General features: G+C 44.2%; 1 long non-coding RNA gene across 1 annotated transcript; it reads right to left on the reverse strand.

The window, feature by feature from the left end:
* Window positions 1-1,528: 1,528 nt before the first annotated feature.
* Window positions 1,529-6,357, reverse strand: LOC144102614 (uncharacterized). The gene is made up of 2 exons (XR_013308223.1): window positions 6,196-6,357; window positions 1,529-1,992 (listed from the first exon to the last, which is right to left on the reverse strand). It is a non-coding gene; the product is annotated as an uncharacterized LOC144102614 (long non-coding RNA).
* Window positions 6,358-18,450: the final 12,093 nt, after the last annotated feature.

Below are 18,450 nucleotides of genomic sequence, written 5' to 3' on the forward strand. Positions count from 1 at the left end.
GATGTGAGTGCGCACGTTATACATCCCTAGGTGGTCGAAATTATTCCGGAGCCGTACATTACGGCACATCTTTCTTCCTTTCTTCTCTCAGTCCCTCCTTTACCCCTTCCCTTACGGCACGGTTCAGTTGTCCGCCAAGATTCGAGACAGATACTGCGCCATTTCTTTTCCCCAAAAACCAATCTTCTTCTTCCCCGTACACTCCCACCTCGTAAATGTTGCCTGCCGATAGTACCTCCGTGGGACGTGATTCGAAATTGATCACTTCAGGCCTGACCTGTTCAATTAAGCGAGTTCACACAGTTAATCTTCTTAGAAATACTGAGCGCAGTGCGCGAGCTCAGCCACTGTGACCCTGTATAGTAAACGGGTACCGCACAAGGGGGGGGGGAGGAGGAGGAGGAGGAGGAGGAGGAGGAGTGGTAGGGTTTTGACGTAGTTAAACCGAGTGTATGTGTGAAAGCACGTGTTTAGCCTGGTTGTCTCACGGTTTTGCTTTGCTAGGTCGTCGGCACTTCTGGCGACGTGATTAGTTCTAGAGTAGTTTTAGTTGATGGAAGACGACGACATGCAATGCACAGCGCGAGCGTGTGTTTCAGTTTAACGGGAGCCGAGGTCGTCTGCGGCAGCAGCATAGTGCTCTCGTGCACAGGCCAGCGAAATTGATCTGCTCGCGCCGCCGCGGGTTCGAATCCCAGTTGCGGCAATATTTATTTTATTATGTTTGCCAAGGTCATCCTCAAGGTCAAGCTTCACACTAACTCTGTGAGCCAGTTAGACTTCGTGAAGTAGCACTTTCACACTAAAATATTAGCCCTCCTGAGACAAAATGACGGTGTTTACAATTGCTGTACAGTTGATGCCTTTATAACCGTGTAAAGACACTCCATAAGCACGTTTCTGACCACTCCAGCTCGATTCAGCACCTCAAATGAGTGTGAACGCGGCTATCAGTTCAGATTGACATAACTAGTGTTAACAGAGGTCATCAACATGCTTCATCAAAGCATCTGTATTTGATAGCCTCTTCTCTCTCTTTTTTTTTTACTGTAAGTGTTTTTCACTACCACTGCCTGCTCATAATGACAAATGCTACAACTGGTTAACATGCCTTGTATTTGGCAACAGCATGGCAAGACAGCCTAATACATTTGTAGCGAAGTCTGCCAAACAAGTTGTGGTACTATGTATTGCTGAACTTGGCATGACCGTATGCTGATATTGTGAGATAACATTGAGCGGCCGTTATGTCTTGCGTTTTTCTCAGATCTGTCAGCTGTAGGCCCAAGTTTGGGCACATGAGCGCAAAACAGATTTTTTGAAAATACTTTTCATGAAAACAGTTACTTATGGTACTGAGTACTGTGTAACAAGAAAGTATCTGCTGAGACTATGTTCAACTGTAAAAATGTCTGAACAGTGAAAAGTAAATCATTCATAGTGTCGTGGCGCAGGGGTTCACTCGAACCCGGGCTCCGTTGGGTAACGTGTCCGCGCCTTCGGGTTGAAGAAATATGGAACTTCAAGCTTGGGAAAACGAAAAACAAACGGGTTTACTGGCACTTTTCATGAAACTTGATTACATAATTTAAAAGGAAAGAGAAAGAGCAAACAGTCAAGAATTAAAAGTTCATAGCGTCGAGCAACTGGATGAGCCTTGTCGTCAGGGCCCAGAGCGATCGTTCGTACTCGGGACACTCGTTAAATACACTGAGGCTCCGCCGCTTTCACCACACGATTCACAGATTGGAAGAGTCGCCGCACATAGCACGCTGAGCCCTGCGGGAATGGGCGAGGAGGATACGGAGGTCCGCTGCTATTTCGTCCTCGGGAATGCGCTTCTGCCCGCTTCCTTTCGTCATCTTGTCCATCGTCGGTCGCGTCTCACGGTCCGACACAAGGGGAGCGTGCGTGGGAGATTCCACGGGTAGTTTCCCCGATACATCTTTTTTTCTTTTTCGTAAGGTAAACCAGGGGTCAAACAACGTGTCCCTAGGAGGGTTGTAACAATAGGTAACAGCAAATTGAGAATAATAAAAGGAGCATTACAAAAAACCTGTTTACTTATAAGACCAGATAACACAGTGTCCCCAAAAATATCTGGGAGGAATGTATGCAAAAGGACATAGCAAACATGTTTGAAGTTTTCTGCTAGCATCTCGCCTCAACCCCCCCCCCCTCTTCCCAGAAAAAAAAAACGAAGCATGTTAAGAGTAATTCAAGAATGGGTAGAAGTGTTTAAGTTCATTCTAAATATAGATTTTTTTAAAGTATTTGCAAGATACCAAGTTTTCATGAGAAGTACTGAATATAGAATATTCAATCCGTGGTAGAAGAAGCACCAAAAAATATTGACAGAAGAACTGGGGGGCTGTACTGATCCTGTGCCATTGTCTTGTGGTGCTGCTGTTGCCATGGTATACCAACAACTCACCAATGTACGGTTCTCCTCTGTTGTATGTTAGCTATGTGCATGTTTGACAGAGTTTTCCATGGCCACTTTTGTTAAATCCTATCATCCAGAAATCTTGAGTCATAGTCATGACCTTGTGCTGCACTGCTATCTTCTGTTTTGTCAGCCTCAAAAGTTAGCAGAATGTGGCTGTGTAGGAAAAACTTCATTGGTGTGCTGGTGCCTTGTGTACCAGTTGCCTGGCATTATGCCAGTGAATGGAGCGTGCATGTTCCCTCATGATTGCCTTGGAAATGTTGCTATGGGTTATGGCGCATGTATATGGGTTTTTCTGCGCACCCAAATTTCGTTGTTTTGTCAGGATCATACATGTCAGAAGGGCTGGTAGTTATTATATCAGAGCAGTGTGAATGTGAAAAAACATACTGCAGTGGGTAAATGAAAACTAAAAAGACTGGTACGATGTAAAGCTGCTGAAACCGCTCACCAGTCCTTGAAAAAGTGAACATATCACCACTAAATTAAAGCTTCTGTTTGGGCGAGTTTGTAATGATCTATTTGCTTCAGTGGTTGTGTTGCATGTCTTCCTTTCATGTGTTCCGTCTTCCTGCACTCTTTAACAATCACATCACTACTACGCTTCACAATTTTTTACCTAGTGTGTTTGTCTTGGGTGGCTTGCAAAAATGGCTCAGGCTTGCAGATATGCAATGTCAACAGGCCGGCATATCAAGGTCCACAGAATGTTAAATTACTGAATAACTTGGACGGTGATCTGCGTGCATTGCTAAATAATCAATTTCAAAAAGAACTGCCTAACTATGTTATTGACATTGTTGTAATGAAATGCTGTGTAGCCCACCCCTGTTATGCCTCTAAGAGACTAGACAGCAGTATGTGTAAATAAATAAAAAATACTTGAATGCTTCCTTCCCAAAAAATTGATGCCATGCAATGACACCATTTTTTATACATCAACTGATAATCCTTATCACATGCTTTGTAGCATTTCCAGCCTTTGTAGCGTTTCCAGCAGTTAGCCTGTCTGTAAAGGCGTTTTTTGTTATTGTTTCAACGATGTAGGTGCCGATTAAACCAAGGCGCAGTGTTAGTGCATGAATCTGTCAATAAGAACAGCATGTTTATTACTGTTTATCAACGTGTACTGTACGCGTTAAGTGGCACATGAACCAAGTCACTCACACATGGATAATCTAGTCCGCAAAAAATGTTGCTTATTTCGCACGAAACGCGACCACAGAGTGGAAAAAGCCAATTCAGCAGCAAGAAGAGGTAATCGATGTGTTGCGGGTGTGAAAAATGAGATCTATGCATGGGGACAGAATGCCGAAAAAAACTCCGGACCATAATCAGCTCGGCATTCTTTCCGGCTTTCCTCAGCAGCGCCTCGCGGAAAGTCAACTTCACGCGACCGCATGTTCCCTTTAACAGTGTACCATACTGTACAGAAAACTAACATCCACATCAGTGTGACGCTGCATGTGACCGAAGGTGTGGTTTGACTGCCAACGTATGAGGACTGGAAGGAATACATCACTCGTCTGACATCCGCACTGTGCAGAAAGTTGTGTGGACTCTGTTGTGCAGCTTCTTAACTTATGTTTCGAACAGAAAACTCGCAGTGCCTTGGTGCGAAGTACACTGTAGGAAATGGCTTGTTTGATGAGAAGGGGCTTGGTCTTGCAGCGTCAGTAATTGCAATTTTTATTTTTGGTTAAGTACACAGACAATGAATACAGGGGAAAGGATGATGCACTGCTGCTGCTGCTTGCCATTTACTGTTCGCACTCTTGCACAGACTTATGAAGTAAAGAGTGCTGGCACTGTGAATGAATAAGAGTCACCATGTCGAGTGCTTAAGGCGATGGATACCTAATCCATTGGGTTCTGCCTGTGTGGGTTCGAATCCCAACTGTGAATGAATAAGAATCACCATCATGACGGCAGGTTTCTGCAGTAAAATGTCGGCACTTCTCTTTTCAGACTATGAATTATTTCTGTTCAGACAATTTCTCAGGTTATCAGATATGCTTCTTCCCGTTACAATATGTCAGATATGTTGGCATCTGCATACTCTGCAATGAAAGCTGAGGAAACCACCATTCTCTGACTTACATTTTTGCAATGCTCGTGAAAACAATCATTCAAATGTACTCCAATCTGCCGTTAAAGAAACCGTACCTTAGACAGCGGGATCCAATGTACAATAAATCCTGTGCACTGAAAAAATCCGATGTTATGTTGTTGTTTTTTTCGCATTCTATTCGTGCAAGAAATGGTTGGCCTAGTCATCTGGCAGAACGATTGCAGCTCGTTTGGCACAGAAAACAACCACTTTGACATTGAATCGTTGAATCACTGTCCAATTTTCTCTTGGCTATATATATGGCAGTTTGGTTGCTCTGAAGAGCAATGAGGAGACAGGGCCTTTGTTAAAGGACTGCTTCCATACAATTCATTCCACCGTAAACTTGTCAAGACAGCTATCGTGAAGACATCTCTTCAATGTCATGTTCACACCATGTTGGCATCAGGTCCTCAAAGAATGCACACTTAGCAGAAGCACAGTATGTCAACTATGTTTTGGCAAATGTTGCTGAAGGGTTATGGGGGCTTAACGTCCCAAAGCAACTCAGGCTATGAGGGATGCCGTAGTGAAAGGCACGGGAAATTTCGACCACCTAGGGTTCTTTAACGTGCACTGACATCGCACAGTACACTTGCCTCTAGAATTTCGCCTCCATCGAAATTCAACCGCCACGGCCGGGATTGAACCCACGTCTTTCGGGCCAGCAGCCGAGCGCCATAACCACTGAGCCACCACGGCGGGTGTTGCTGAAGGCTTCATGGTATAGTCTCCAGGGCATTTCAGCTGTTGCATTGCTTGAAAATCAGGCAGCAAAATAATGTCAGTGTTTTTTTTTCTGCACAGCACTTGTTGCATTACTTTGTAGCTGGGAAAAAAGTGTACAAAGAAATATGTAAGGAAAAAATTCCACTGCACAATATTCAGTGTATTAGACCCTGCTGTCATCGGGCAGGTGTTCAGAAGGGCACACTGGGGTACATATGTTTCCCGCTCCTCAAGCCAGTTTCATCTGAGGCTGCAGGATGTGAAAATAAATAAATTTTCAAATGACCACCTCCGTAAGCATTTCAACATTGTAAAGGAAAGAATGGAAGCTTCGTCACCCTTTGTTGCGCCAACCTGCGCTTGCAAAGAGAACAAAGCCACTCAAAAAATAATGAAAACAAAGCTGTTTACTTGCATTGTGATGACCACTCGGGAAAAAAAGCACATAAGAAAAACAGTTGCGGTGAAAATTAAGCGGTATTTGGTCTTGAGATATGACTGCGGTTAAGTGCAGAGGAACTGAACTTAACAGCAGTTCAAAGCTCTAAATTTACAAGTATAAACAGCAAAAACAATTTAATTTAGTCCAACCAGTGAGGAATGAAACCGAAATTAAACTTTGGGAGTTAGGTTCAACACTTTACCTCAGCTTTGACGCACAGACTCTACGATACTGCCAGATTCGGGAACGGCTCAACTCAGCAGTGCTGCCATTGTGCACACATCCTGCACAAGAATTGGAATTTCGTTAGGGAACATGCAAATGGTGCTAACATGAACAGAGAAACATATGCAAAGAGACAGGTGAACCAGGGAACCTATAACTCCAGTACAAAAGGTGCAAACGCACACAGAAACCTGGAAGGATTCTGCATAGCCAACAAAGCCCACATATACATTGGCTTACCATCGTTGCTACAGAGCAGCCAAGAAACCGCATTCCTCACAGGGAGGTCACAGGCAAATGAATGTGCGCATCAATGACATCATCCTCGTGAGTCTTCAGGAATGCCTGCAGCTGATGCAGTAGACCAGGAAGTGATGAACAACTGGTGAATAAGCAAGTCGTCTACAGGGCCACTGTGGATACAACAGCAAACACAGAATCGGACACCCAGTGCGAATCTTTCCATCATGTCTCTCACGGCCTGTGAGGCACTTCGCACCGCAGTACAACTTTTGCAACCGGGAAAATGTTCAAGTTCCTAAGATTATAATTTGCAATTCACTGCTTGTTGTTATGCAGAAAAGCGTACTGTAATCCCAGTGTATATAACTGAATAAATGTCTTCTTTTTATTTTGCTTCCCAATTTGTTATGGACAGTTTTGACGGGGGACGAAAGTACCATATTAACGAGGCATGCCTCTATAACCATGCAGTATTAGAAAAACACAACCTGGTTTCGCATGATATGCATGGCCTTCCTAAAGAACGTCCCTCATCCTTGCTATGACAAAAAAAATGCAGAAATGGTAGGGCAGTAAGTTGAGCACACAGAAAAGGTATTATGCAAAACTTTCTGAAGTAAACAGCAGCCAGCCAAACAAGCTTCAGTGTTCATTTTGAGTCCTTTCAATGTTCCTGTTATGAGGAAGCCCACTAACATTGCATGCATCTTCTAATGTGGCTGTATCAAAGGACGAACAGCATGATAAACACTGCCAGTATAGTGGGAGTGATGCATAGGGAGACTCTTTGGATACAAATGATGGCAGGGGGTCACCTTTATCTCGGCCATGGAAGAACAGATGTGGTAACTTGCAGACAGTGGCTACATACACAGTGCTACAACGTGGAGTTTCTGGAGTGCACCCATGGCAATAAACAGTCTCACAGTAAAGTATTCCTGCATCATGGTCGGCTGCTGAAGTGTCAAGCAAGAGTGATTTCTGCATATTTCCAACCAGTCTGCTGGCACTTAGTGATTGCCAAATGGCCATTACTTCAAACAACTTTTCTGGTCATGTGCCACTCTGTGTCAAAAAGAGGTGGCACCTTGCCCATTTTCAAAGTTCACTCGCACTTGACAAGTAAATGCGAGAACCAGTCAGAAAGGCAATGCAGCAAGCAATACGGCACTTGATGTAAACAATAGGATTTCAAGTCAGCATGATATGTCCGGCAGTCTGTCCCACACCTCCATTTCAGAAGGGACGCAACTTTCAACAAAATTTAGTTTATTTCTAGCTGTATTAACATGACATTTTTTGAGCAATTTAAAAATAATTTTATGACTGCTCTCATCAAATGTCACTGTTTTATGTGCAGAACATTATTTTCCGATATATATTTTTCGTGAAACCTGCAAAGCTAAGAAAATATGGCAGAAGGCTAGTTCAACATTCATTGTTCTTGCAGGGTAAGTCATTCTTGTAATTCATTTTGTTTTGCAAAGCTCAAATTTCTGTTTTGAATTTTTGAGATTCAGTGTTCGTTGACATATTAAAGTGAGAAGACAATTTCATACAAGAAATTTAAAATTCATAAATTTGAAAAAAAAAACAGTTTTCTAGACCTGCGCTGCGGTCCTAGGAGTGCAACAAAACAAGTGGTCCAGAAAACATAAAACTGTTGGGGACAAGTATGCTCCATAAGGCATGTATCTAGGCAGAAAACCTTAAGAGAAAATTGCCCGTTTCTTGAATGTTTCGTCACTATTCACAGCCGCCGAGGTTCATGAAACAATTTTTTTTTACAGCACTTGCCAGTCGATTTCAAGAAATAAATTTGGGGACAGCAGAATCATTCCACGCGAAAGGAGATGCACCAAATTCTTGGTATTTTAGATTTTGCTGAAAAAATTCATAGAAAGCCAGTCCGAACAGAAGTGCAGAGACCTTCTTTCAAAGAATAAAATTTTTTGCTCCATATATCATGCTCCAAAGTGTAAGACATCACCTTCATCTGGGCATTTTGCAAGAATTATTGTTCAGGAACTGGCCCTTGTTGGCAAAGTTTATCTCCGCATGTAGTCAGGTATCGAGGTGCCCTGTCATGCCTTAAAAAATAAACTGTGGATGATGCCATTTTGGTTTAAAATGGAAGTGCTTAACAGGAGAAGAATTTGAAAATTTCCGCATTTTTTAAACTAATCTTGGAGTCTAAATTTAAGCAAACTTTTTTGGAGTTTTGCCTGAAACCTTGATCTAGCACTGTTTGAATTAAACATGAACCTTGCGTTGTTCTGTAATTTAATAAAAAGTACGTAGATTTCTGCGGAAACGGCCACATTGAGGACCAGAAAATGCTATCTGGGCAACAGTGCTAGACAAAAAAATTTGCCAACTGGTCAACCCATTTAGTTTCGCATATTAAAAAAAACTAGAAAAATATTTTTGTTGGCGAGAAATAAATTTTTATAAAGGAGTTCCGGCGATGTGGTGCCAGCAGCTGTTATGGTCCGTCCGGTAAAACGTTGCTTTTCTTTCCGGCCTTGCTAAACTCTAGCAATTGCCATTATCATTGGACATATTGTGAGAAGATGGCGCAACGGAGCCATTTCAGTGTTTTCATTTCTTCTTAAAGAATATGTTTGGGTGGAATACTCATGGTATACAGTGTGTGCCATGTTATTCCCTATAGATACGACCTAAATGCAGGATTTAAAAAGCCAATCTGAAAGTGTTAGTTGTATAAGCATTCATTATTTACATTGCACTTGACTGAGGCATCAGCCTCACCGATTATTCAACTTCCAAAGCTGTGGTGTACATCAAATGCAATGTTTAATAAACCATTTGTATTGAATTAAATCGGACACGTTGTATATGCACAAAGTATGAAGGGAGACTGCATACTACAGCAAAAAAGGGCTATAACATCATGTGGCCTGAATTGGGAACAGCTGGGGATAAGAGTTAATAGAGAATACCTAAATAATCTGTGATTTGCTGATGACATTGTCTTGCTGAGTCACTCACGAGATGAATTGCAAAGCATGATCAATGATTTAGACAGGCAGAGCAGAACGGTGGGTCTAAATATTAACATGCAGAAAGCCAAAGTAATGTTCAATAGCCTAGCAAGGGAACAGCAGTTCACAATTGGAAGCGAGATGCTGGAAGTGGTAAGGGAATATGTCTACTTAGGGCAGGCAGAGACCTGATCCGGATCATGAAAGGGATATAACTAGAAGGATAAGAAGGGTGGAGCGTATATGGCAGGTTCTCTCAGATCATGAATAGCAGTTTACCAATATCCCTCAACAGAAAAGTGTACAACAGCTGTATCTTGCCGGTACTCGCCTATGGGGCAGAAACGTAGAGGCTAACGAAAAGGGTTCAGTTTAAGTTAAGGACAACACAGCGAGCCATGGAAAGAAAAATGTTAGGTGTAACGTTATGAGACCGGAAGCGGGCAGAGTGGGTTAGGGAACAAACACGGGTTAATGGCATCCTAGTCGAAATTAAGAGGAAGAAATGGGCTTGGGCAGGGCATGTATTGCGAAGGCAAAACAACCATTGGTCCTTAGGGGTAACGGAGTGGATTCCAAGAGAAGGCAACAGTAGCAGGGGACGGCAGAAAGTTAAGTGGGCGGATGAGATTAGGAAGTTTACGGGGATACGGTGGCTGCAGCTGGCAAAGGACAGGGTTAATGGGAGGGACATGGGAGAGGCCTTTGCCCTGCAGTGGGCGCAGTCATGCTGATGATGATAATGATGAAGATAGATGGCGTGCTTATATACTTTTGTCGGCATTCTTAGCGATATGAAAGCCTCAGTTACCTTCCTTTCAGCTTTACCTCTTGCCTTTGCAAAGAACACTGTGTTTTCAAGGGCAGGGCAGCAGCCATATGTTTCTTGCATTTACTACAGTACATTGCCAAATGGACATACTCCCACAAGGTAGGCGAATCTCGGCCTGTATTTCAATTTGTGTCCCTGTTGAAAACGTCCCTTTCAGTGACACCTAATTGGCCAAAATGCCAGAAGTAGATGTGCATCTACTTCCGCTATTTGGGGCAGTCAGGTGTCACCGAATGGAATTTTGAAAAAAGACTGCGCAAAACCAACAACACAGGAGAAAGACAGACGAAACGACTGCAACTTTGCAACTGTGTATTCACTTGGAAAGCGAGTGAATAGATCAGCAAAAAGGCAAGACCAGGCTTCAACAAGCTGGCTATCCTACTCTGCTCAGTTGCCAAAGTGTTACTGAAAAAGGTTAAAAAAAGAAAAGTGTAATAACGGAGCAAAAAACGATGTTGCCAAACAGAAAACTAAACCTGTGATAATTCCTTATATTCATAAGATGGCACACAATCTGAAACATGTTGAGGCAAAGTTTAAAGTTCGTGTAGTTTTTCCACCCCCAAGAAGCTGTTCTCCTTGTGTGGCAAAATGAATTCAAACAAACCGAAAAAAGCAGAATGCCAGAAAAAGCCTGTGACGCCGTTTGTGAAATGTGCAGTGGGTGTAGTTTATCAGATCCCGCTGACGTGTGGGAAATCTTACATTGACCAAACGGGCTGATGTATTAATGATAGCCTTGCTGATCATAATCACGCATTAAAGAACGGCGCGGGTTCTTTCTTACCACATTACTGTAAAGCCTGCAGGGAAAAAGAAAAAAAAATGCCAGGCGAAGCTGAAGGAAACAAAAATCCTAAGCAGGGGCAAAGATACTACAGCCCGTGAACTTATAAAGGCGTTCTACATCAACAAAGGCAGAAGAGATTATGTAAGCACACCCTCGCTTACAATTGACAGAAAAGAAAGTGTCTTTTTAGATATGTGCTGAGACACATTTTTTTTCTATAGCCATTTGTTACCTTATTGTTTCTGCTTGTGCGCGTGTGTAGGTCCCTCTCTGCTCTTGCCTTTTTGTCTATATATTCACTTGCTTCAATAGGTGAATAAACAGTTGCACTTGTTTCGTCTGTCTTCCCCCAGCGTTGTCTGCTTTGCGCGTTCGTTTTCAAAACCATGCACCAACTTAGCCCCCCAGAGAGTATTACCGAATGGGATGTTTTTGAATGAGCTGCAAGTTGGAATAAAGGGCCGTGTTGATGGCCCTGAGGCGCATTGTGTTTGCTTATGTCTTTTTTTGTTAACTCTTTCAGCTCTTAATCTTTTGCTCAACCTTAGGTACACCTTGGCAAGCTTACGAGAGGAGGTCTAAAATTTGTGGCCGTTAGTTGATGGAACGAAAGACAAAGGTTGTACCAAAAGAGTCTATTCATTAAGACATCTCTCAACATATTTGCCATTGATGTCAGTGTGTCTCTTGTTGTGGCAGATTTGTTTTTCCTAATATGCTTTGAAATTATTCCTTTGTAGCTTTTGCAATTCACTGTTCCGAGTGGCAGTGGTCTCATTTCTGAAAATAAACAGTGGTCCTAGATGAATCTTCATTCACAAAATGCTGTTGGAATTCAACAAATCAATAGGTGGGCCCGAACTCATAGTGAAAATGGTGCAGTATCCTTGTTCATTTTTGTTCTTTCAAGAATGTCGCCGTTGTTTTTGCACCATCTCCACATTTTTCTTATATTTATAGTCAGTATGTGTATTTGGAAAAGCACCATGAAGCAGTTATGCCTCTAAAACGACATAGGAACGCCACTCTAAGCTTGACAAGACAGAACATTCATGCAGCAAAATGTATTGCCAAAGTCCACAAAAATTTGGAGCTCCTCGCATAAATGGCACCAAAAACATAGGCTTACTCGTTACCTGCCTGCAGCTTTCTTGACGTGAGAAACATAATGCAGGTAAGGCAAGGAACACACTCGCTACCTCTCTTCATTGCTCTTCAAATTCTGTGTGTGTGTGTAGTTCTCATTCCTTTTCCTTCCTTTCTTGCTTTTTCACTTTTTTTTACAGGACTATACCCACACCAAATCTTTGCGTGTTTTTTTGTTTGAAACGATGCGTTAGACATTAGTATATATGGATCACCCCATACACATCAGTGGCTAAATAATTTACAATCAAATTTCCTCTTGATGCTGTTTTCATTCCAGCAGCTAGGAGATGGTTGTGATATCAAAGGGGGTGTACGCCACATGCGGCATAAAATAAACTGCAATATAACTGCTCCTTCTTTGTTTTCATGAACTGCAATGCTAAAACCAGCCTGTATCAAGAGCGAGAATGACTACAAATGAAGAAGCAGTGACCTATACTGACCTTTGATGTCATAGCCATTGTCCGGCTGTCTAAACCGAAACAGCATGAGAACATAAATTGAATTTTAAATCACATAGCAGGCCTAGCTAAATACCATGTGGTGATTCATGTATTCTAATATCTTATGTTTCACTACAGAGAAGACAAGATGTAACTAAAATTAGGTGTCATTTTCGAAATTGAGTGACAGTATGACATTTACTGTGGCCTCCCTTTATTCTTGTTTAACCATGTTCACAATACATCAACCTTTTCATGCAGTTCAAATCATAGTAACTGCATGAAGCTTATCTATGTGATAAAGTACACTACTTCCGCAATGTATGAAAGAACTATGACTGGCACCTACAAAATGTGCCAACTTTCTTCTTCTGTCATGAGCATGTTTGCAATTCGTAACGATTGGAGAAAGCTTAGCTAGCAGCACAAGCGGCCATCTCAGCAAGAATGAAACTATTAATGACCTCACTGACACCATGTCTGGCCTCTTTTTTTTAAATGCATATAATTTCATACATGTAGAATTGCAAGAGAAATTAAAATTAGCACAGCTCAAAACGGGACTAAGCCTTTGCAAGTTTGTTCAGCGTTACACTACGTGTATGACCCTTTCAAATGTTGAGAACTGGAAGTGATTTCCTCACTAAATTCTCTTCAGATATAGTTTCATGCACCTACATTTTGAGCAATCTATCTCGAGTCAACATACACTGAAGCTGGGTGCAACACTAATGAGGTGTATATTTCAGTGTTTGCCGTTCAGAAACTTTGTGCGCCACAGCTCTCTGGAATATAAAATTGCGCATATGAAAGATCTGTTTTTAGATGGACCAGCTTATTATTAGTCATTATACAACCTCACTTACACAGCTTTAGACCCTTTATCTAAAAGCAATCTTTGTACAACGTACAGTTATGAGCAGGTTTTATTGCTCTCTCAGTGCATAGCAATCGTGAACCTCATGTTAACTAAAAAATTTAAGCATGAAGTGCACTTTTGAGAGTAATTTTAAAGTTCTCTGAAAAATTTCAGCCCCCAAATGAATGCTGCATAACTACACACAATATAAGCTTCAGTTATGACGGGGCACAAATTAAACAAAACTTAAAAGAACATTGAGGATAAATTAAAGTTGACCTGCTACTCGACAGACTATGATATTCTAATGTCAAAGGAACTGCTGTCACCGAAAACTGAGCTTTAATAAGACGGAAAACACCAAAAGGTGAACTACAGGTGTTGTCATCACCAGCTGATTTTGCAAGTAAACTGCGTACGTGCGTAGGCACCAAATTTTGGGCATATACAAAAAAAAGCCAGAAAATACCAGGAGTTTCTAAAACATATGCATGATTGAACAAGATGAAAATAGCCCAAGTTGTGGAAAATTTCTAACAAAAAAAAAGCATTACCTAGAATATTTACCTGTACCATTCACGGTACCTTGTTCTTCACAACTTCTTTCTGTTCCTCTCTAAGAAGAAAGTCCACAGGGTACTGTTTTGTGGTCGTGGAACGCAGCCATTTGCACATACATTGAATTAAGCTTGCCCAAACGGCACTCTTTTACGCCATGTATTCATGCAGTCTCTTACGCACTAAAAAAAAAACTGGGACAGTCCAATGTCCCAGATAAATTGGCCAAACGGCACTCTTTCACGCAATGTATTCATTTAGTCTCTTACGCACTAAAAAAAACTGGGACAGCACAGTTGTCCCAGATCAATTGCTCACCTTCATTAAACTTATCCCATACCACCCCTACGGCAGAAATCGTTGCTTCACCGCCTCACCGGCGTCGATGCAAAGAATGAAAGCGAACAAAATACCCACCTTGCATTAAGCTTGTCCAAACGGCACTCTCATAGTCTGATAGTCGCCGCAAGCGGCAGTCATCGTTGCTGTCATCGAAAAGCACGAACACCCAGAGGCATCAGGGCGCCGCCATTTGCAATTACCGGCGTCGCGTCTTTTTTCCACACTTTGCCATGGGAACAGCTGCTCCGCGTGCGCGTTGGCGTAGGCAACCATGGCATGTACATAGTTGTCATGGCAACAGTTGCTGAGCGCGCGCGTTGGCGTGGGCAACATTGGGCTTGTCTGCAGCGGCTAGCAAACGGAAATACGCAGACCGGAGGCCCGCAGTGACCGCAAGCCAAGGGAATAAAAAAAATATACACGTTGGTGAAGCGCGGCCTTACACGTCCCCCCTAAGATGCTAAAAGAGCCTGGAGTCCGCTCATTTACGCAAAACCAAATAAAGGCCGCAATAGCCTAAGCCAGCAAGCTTAGCTTCTCATGCAACAACAACTTCTTGCCACAGCGGCACACAAATCCGCTGGTGCGTGAGTTATAGCTACACACACTAGCAAAAAGAGAGGAATACACAACACTGGAACATGACGGCATACAAATCCGGACATGGCACAAAAATGTGACAACAAAATAACTGACACGTAACACACAAACATAAAAAACAATAACAATTTCGTAGCGGCGCACAAGTCCGTTAACAATCACACAGCACAGTTACATGCAGAAACCCACGCACACGAAGCATACCAAAGTCCACTGACGTGCAAGTGCCTCTACATCAATTTTTGGCGGCGCTGAACAGCACCGTGCACGTCCCCCGTTGAGTGAGCGGGAACGTTCACGCCGGCCGAGGCTGGCCTGGCTATGCCTCGCGAACTATCCCAAATACGGATTGCAAGGATTCCGGTTCTGCGGCACGGCGTGCGCGGCCTGCGCGGCAGCTCGCGAGTCGATGCTGCCTGGTAAAGCTGTTTGTCATAGCACCCGATAGGGGTTACGTAATGACTTTCTTGTGCAAAGAGGCGGCCCCCCGACATTGCGCACTCACCGCGCTTTTCGCGCTGGAGCACAATTGGGTGCTCTGGTGCATGTGGTATCCCGCTGCCGCGTTCTTGCCTGATCTGGTTCTGGTCTGGTGAAGACGCAGTTGGTAAGACTAGTTCGCCCTCGAACCTTCCCCCTAGCGGCAGCGGGATGCTAAAGCTGCCACTTGCGGGCCTGCTCTGGTAACTGATCAGGGAACCCACCGCAAATAACTCCCCTTTACTGGGCTCTAGCCCTGCTGGGCCGTCATCCTGCACCGGGTTGTTCGAGTAGGAGCCAAGTAAAAGAGCATCGTCTGCGCCTTCTCTAATACTACTCGCACGGATCTCAAATAATAGCGCGTCGCACGTTCCCTCTGTCTTATCAGCTCGCTGTGCAGGGGCATAACCGCCAGCAGGGGAGTCTGCGTCGCTGCCGCCAACCTCCGACGGCTGCCCTTCATTGCCAGGTTCTGAGCAACACGCCGGGTGTAAGAGGCTCTCTTCCCGAGTGCCCGTTTTCGCTCCGGGCTTCTGCTTTTCAGCGCTCACCGCGGTTAGGTCAGCGTCGACTGTCTTTGTAAAGGACGGCGGCAACTGGTGGGTCGGTATCGCTGGAAATAGTTCCGAAACCTCTTTCGGTTCCTCGCGATTTGCCATTTCCGCCACTGCGCCGATTGCGCAGTTCAGGTCGTCCTCTTGTGACGCTGGCTGCTCGAGCTGGGGCTGGGGAACTACGCTGTCAGTCTCCGTCTGGGAGCGAGACAAGTTGCCGCCTACGTTAGAGCGCACGGCAACGGGGCCAAGGTCTGACCTGCGCTGCACCTTTGAGTCGGGCGCAGCGGAAGCCTGCCTGCCGCCCTCCTGCTGCCGCCTGAGTGCCTTCATTATTCTCTCTTCCTCCCGCAAGATCTCGCGTTTCTTCCGCTCGAATTCTAATTCGAGCCGCCGCATTTCAACTTCGAATGCATCTGTAACACCATACTGGGAACTCGATCGCGCTGTGGCATGCATCTTGAGATCTTAAACGCCTACACCCCCTAATCCCTAAGAAAAGCCAAGCCAACCTCGACCACACGCCAGAAATCCCACTCACCCGGCACCAGCGTCGCTGCAGGTTGTAGCCCAGAGCCCGGATGCCACGCCTTGGCTGGTCGTCGTCGAAGGTGGCTCGCACAGCCATCCCTTGGTTGCTGCCATCGAGAATGCCAAAAAAAGAAGAAAAAAAAGGGGCCCATCGCGGAATGCGGGGTGGTTCGCATTCTGCCGCCGCGGGAATGCTGCCTGAGATCAAGCGGCCCCACGTGCTCGTTGTTCGCGCCTCGCATGCTTTCTTGGCGCCAGGTGTCCTCCGCCGTCACAGTGGTGCTGTCAAGCAGCCGGTGCTTCCTGCGCCTTTGCCACTGCTTGCGAGGGTGGGGGGGGGGGGGAGGCACGCGTGTAGAGGGGAGCGTAGACCGGAGGCCCGCAGTGACCGCAAGCAAAGGGAATAAAAAAAATGTGCACGTTGGTGAAGCGCGGCCTTACACTATGCCTGCAACCTTCCTTATCTCATCCGCCCACCTAACCTTCTGCCGCCCCTTGCTACGCTTGCCTTCTCTTGGAATCCACTGCGTTACCCTTAAGTACCAGCGGTTATCTTGCCTCCGCATTGCATGCCCTGCCCAAGCCGATTTCTTCCTTATGATTTCGACTAGGATGTCATTAACCCATGTTTATTCCCTACCCACTCTATTTGCTTTCAGTCTCTTAAGTTACACCTATCAATTTTCTTTCCATGCCTCGCTGCGTGGTCCTTAACTTAAGCTGAACCCTTTTCTTTAGCCTCCATGTTTATGCCCCATAGGTAAGCACAGGTAAGATACAGCTGTTGTACACTTTTCTCTTGAGGGTATTGGTAAACTGCCTTTCTTGTTCTGAGAGAACCTGCCTTATCCTTCTACTTATTTCCTTCACGTGATCCGAATCAGCTGTCACTACCTACCTTGAGTATTCCTCCACCACTTCGAGCACCTCGCTGCCAGTTGTGAATTAACTTCTGTTCCCTTGCTAGACTGTTGAACATTACTTTGGTTTTCTGCATTTAATTTTTAGACCTATCGTTCGGCTTTGCCTGTCTAACTCATTTGCATAAACATAATTTGCAGTTCACCTCCTGAGTGACTCAGCAAGGCAATGTCACCAGCCAATTGCAGATTATTTAGGTATTCACCATTAACTCTTAACCCCAACTTTTCCCAGTTCAGGCCTCAGAATACCTCCTGGGTGGCGAGATTGTGTCTCCTTGCCTGACGCCCTTCCTTATTGGAATTTTATTGCTGACTTTATGGAGGACTATGGTAGCTATTCAGTTGCTATAAATATCTTCCAGTAATTTGACATAAGGCTCATCTACACCCTGATTCCGCAATGCCTGTATGACTGCTGAGGTTTCCACTGAGTCAAATGCTTTCTCGTAATCAATGAAGGCTATATACAGCGTGTTCAAAATTAGACTTTACTGATTTTTTTAAGGTGAGATGCCATACTTTAATGCCGATTTTGCACGTTGGTAATGCTGCCAGGGGGACCCAAATTAGGGTAATAATTCTCCCCGTAAATTCAGTATATAACTAAACTTAATTAACTTTTAGTAGCTGTATTTAGCATACACATTTCTATTGAAAACTTGCAGGCAGCTGCTTTTGAGGGCAATTTCATTTTGTACAATTAACGCGCCTGTGTCTTGAGATGTGCACATCTAAAATTTCGCCCCAGTTCATCTAATTAAGCATGAGAGACAGCGGCTCTCGGCGTGAAGCACCTCCCTCGTGTGAAGCAGTTGTTGCATTTGGTATTCTGCCTTGAAAGAGTGTGCATCAAGCGGCATCGCAGCGTTCTACCAACTGTAGAAGCAATTGCTTAAAGAAATCGCTTTCCCTTCTCGCCGACCGAACAGTGATTCGTCGGTTTCGATCGCCAAGAACGAAAATGCTGGTCCAGAACGAAAAGCCATCCTCGTCGCCGCTCGCTGCACACTCTTGCAAGGCGAAGTACCATGCGCAACATCTATATCACACGAGGGAGGGGCTTCACGCTGAGAGTCGCTGTCTCGCATGCGTAATAAGACGAACTGGGATGTAATTTTAACGTCCACATCTCAGGACACAGGCGCATTACTGAAATTGTACAAACTGGAATAGTCCTCAAAAG

This window comes from Amblyomma americanum, chromosome 1 (genome assembly GCF_052857255.1).
Source record: "Amblyomma americanum isolate KBUSLIRL-KWMA chromosome 1, ASM5285725v1, whole genome shotgun sequence".
In the NCBI taxonomy this organism is placed as follows: Eukaryota; Metazoa; Arthropoda; class Arachnida; order Ixodida; family Ixodidae; genus Amblyomma; species Amblyomma americanum.